Source organism: Panulirus ornatus, chromosome 5, assembly GCF_036320965.1.
Source record: "Panulirus ornatus isolate Po-2019 chromosome 5, ASM3632096v1, whole genome shotgun sequence".
Lineage (NCBI taxonomy): Eukaryota > Metazoa > Arthropoda > Malacostraca > Decapoda > Palinuridae > Panulirus > Panulirus ornatus.
Genome location: NC_092228.1, coordinates 32,702,539 through 32,705,924, shown reverse-complemented (window position 1 = coordinate 32,705,924; position 3,386 = coordinate 32,702,539). Strand labels below are relative to the sequence as shown.

At 41.8% G+C, this 3,386-nt stretch overlaps 1 non-coding gene across 1 annotated transcript; it reads left to right on the top strand.

Moving 5' to 3' along the window:
• The first annotated feature begins 326 nt into the window (after positions 1-326).
• TRNAQ-CUG (transfer RNA glutamine (anticodon CUG)) lies at positions 327-398 on the top strand. The gene has a single exon. It is a non-coding gene; the product is annotated as a tRNA-Gln (tRNA).
• Positions 399-3,386: the final 2,988 nt, after the last annotated feature.

Below are 3,386 nucleotides of genomic sequence, written 5' to 3'. Positions count from 1 at the left end.
GATAAAGTTGTAGTGAAGATAAATCTTGAAGTGACTCATAAGGTTGTTGTGAGTACAAGGATGCATGGTAAATGAGTACTTCCTACCTGAAAGTCAACAATTACAAAATTGATCAAGTATAACAACATCCTCGGACAACCAACTACAAACACCAACCATAGAGTGAACCTGACTGTCACCTAACGACGACCTCTCAAAGGTAATGATCTTACCAGAATCTTCGAGAACCTTCTAGAAAACCTTGAACCCTGCAGGCAGGGAGGGAGGAATGGCCTCTGGTTGATTATATGTAAAACATTTAGATGAAATCACATCTTTTCTTATCAGGTCCCATGGTGTAAGGGTTAGCACTCTGGACTCTGGATCCAGCAATCCGAGTTCGAATCTCGGTGGGACCTCATCTTTTCAGTTTTCTTCGATACTGATGATAGCAGCATTATTCTGTACGTTATATATATACATTCATATATATACATGAATATGTTTATATAAACATATATATGGAATAATATGGTTTTATCAATAGCCGGAGACCATTCCTCCCTCCTTGCCTGCAGAGTTCATAGTTTTCTGGAAGGTTCTAGAAGATTCTGGTGAGATAATTGCCATTGAGAGGACATTGTTATACTTCATATATCAACGATTCTATTATTGTTGACTGTCAGATAAAGATAGATAGATATATAGATAGATAGATAGTTAGATTGATAGACTGATAGAGCGACATTTAGATAGGTATATTGATAGATAAGTTTCATCAATACTGTATCTTACGCCATCTCCTGTTGCTGGACATATGTTCAACCAACATTGGGAAAACCTCCAGTAGACCTTAATGTAAAGCAAGATAATAACAAAACCTGCAATAAAAGAATACGATCAACTCCCCAGTGCAGAAATATTGTGACCAGAAAGTCTTCTAGCAAGATGTCAGACACTTCCACGGCAATCACAAACATAACATTAAATATCTGAAAGTCAACAATAACAAAACTAATGATTATAATGAAACTATAACAAGAAAAATGATAAACATATGGAAAATAGTGTTCTAGACCATGCCTCTAGAACAAACTTTAACGAAAACTGTGAAAAGAAATACCCATCTGGCTGATACGACACAGTAAAAGAACCATCCCACAACCAACTCTAAACTGAACCTGACTGTCCCCTAACAACGTCCTCTCAATGGTATTTATCTTACCAGAATCTCGTAGAACTTTCCAGAAAATCAAGAACTCTGCAGGCAAGGAGGGAGGAATGGCCTCTGGCTGCTGATGATAACCACATTATTCTATATATATACTTTTACCTACAACCGAAGGTTGACCGGCCAGCCCAAGTGGCTACAGAGGTTGTATCCATGAAAGAAACGGACCCACCAGCAGACGAATTCGGTTGGTAGGTTGTATCGAAGAAGAGGAAAAAGAAGGTTGCCCAACCAGCCCAACCAGAAGGGTGTAGCAAAGAAACGAAAGAAGGCTGCCCAACCCACCTGGGTGGTAGTAAGAATGGCTGCTCCACAACCCCAGGTCGTTAGGCAGACTGTAGCCATGGAAGAAAGGAAGGCTGCTCGTCCACCAGCCCAGGTACCGAGTGAGCGTGTAGCTATGCTGGCTGACCCACCAGCCCGGGTAGATAGCTACACCCAGATGGCTATGTCGGGTGTAGCAAAGAAGCAAACCCCACAACTACTCCACGAGGTTTGCAAGCCTGCACCCAAAAAGATGAAGACGAAGGTTGCCACACTACCCAATGCACCACCACATGTCTAGAAAGGGAAAAGGTGGACAGAATGGCTGGAGGTCCCACTCCAACAACAAAATCACCTTAGGAGCCAAGTTCCATCCATTATTGAATATATATATATATATATATATATATATATATATATATATATATATATATATATATATATATATATATATATATATATGTATATATATACACAAACTACATTGCAACTTACATATGAATAGAATCATCAAGCTTCACTATATTAACTTTACTATATTTAAATATAAACAAGGTCTAACCGAGGTTACTTGGTTGAGCAAGACGTGAAGACATCATCAATTGGCCCTCCAGCCCTGGGTTCAAATTGTCGTTCTGACGTATTTCGAGTTCAGTGCTGATACAGGACCATTGATTAGTGGACTATCTTGTTAGTCTGTGTAACTTCGCCTGACCCAGTCCATGTCTTCAATGGCTTTCTGTTACTACAAACGGGATTACAAAGGAAAGGCTTCCTTTGTTAGTTTCATGAATACCTTCGTTCAAATGAAGGGAAAGACTATTACTATGAAGCGGTACCTTATCAGCAGGAAAGAGCTGCAGCAACGGTATGAAAGTTACTGCAAGATACATAACGAGCCCGTGGCTTCCAACGTAAACATCGGCCGACATTTGGGTTCCCTCGGCATCATGTGTGACACCAAGATTGGACCCGTTGGGAAACAGGAACGATACTATTCTGGTATCATGTGGCTCGATGGCGCAGGATCACCAACTGAAATGCAAAGAAAATGGAGAAAGCCGCCCAAACGCATCATGAAGGCCGTGCAAGAGAAGATCGAGAGGAATCGGTTGAGAGACGATATCGCTCACAGTATATTGAAATTTATACCCAAGACTTCCCCTGATCTCCAGACACAGCAAGTCACAGAGACCACCAGCCCCGCTCCCCAGACACAGCAAGTCACAGAGACCAACAGCCCCGCTTCCCAGACACAGCCAGTCACAGAGACCACCAGCCCCGCTCCCCAGACACAGCCAGACACACAGCCCACCAGCCCCGTCCCCCACACAGAGCCACTAGATCCTGATATTGAGGAAGCAAATGAATTTCTCGATGATTTTTTGCTTTCACTGGAGAAGAACTGATGAGTTCCTTATTGACAGAACAATATGTGAAAAAAAGAATCTATATAAGTTCACTTATGGAGTGAGATCTTTGACGGAGCTGTGCTGCCTATATAGCACAGCCTACCAAAGGGTGATCTTTGCTCTCGTGCAGTAATCTCATGTGGGCGGAGTCCGGCTACACTTTCTTTACCGAGGAAAAGATCTCTGCACTAATAGACAACTGTCCTAGCAACACTTATATGAGATGAATAGATGGATGCTTTAATGATCGAAAATATACAAGTGTTAGAAGGACTGACAACTATATACATTTGGTTAGCCAATCTTCATATGGCTGGGGCTATTCTTCCCTCTGATTGATTCATTTTTCAAGATTAAGGAAAGTTATAATAAAAATATTGTATTGAGTTTCTCCGTTGGCGTCAGGGTAAACACCCATCCCCCCCGAAGCTTGGTTACCTTTACGTGGTGGGGGGGACTTCATGGATTGGGCAGTAGCAACCATCGTTGGTTGCTTCTGT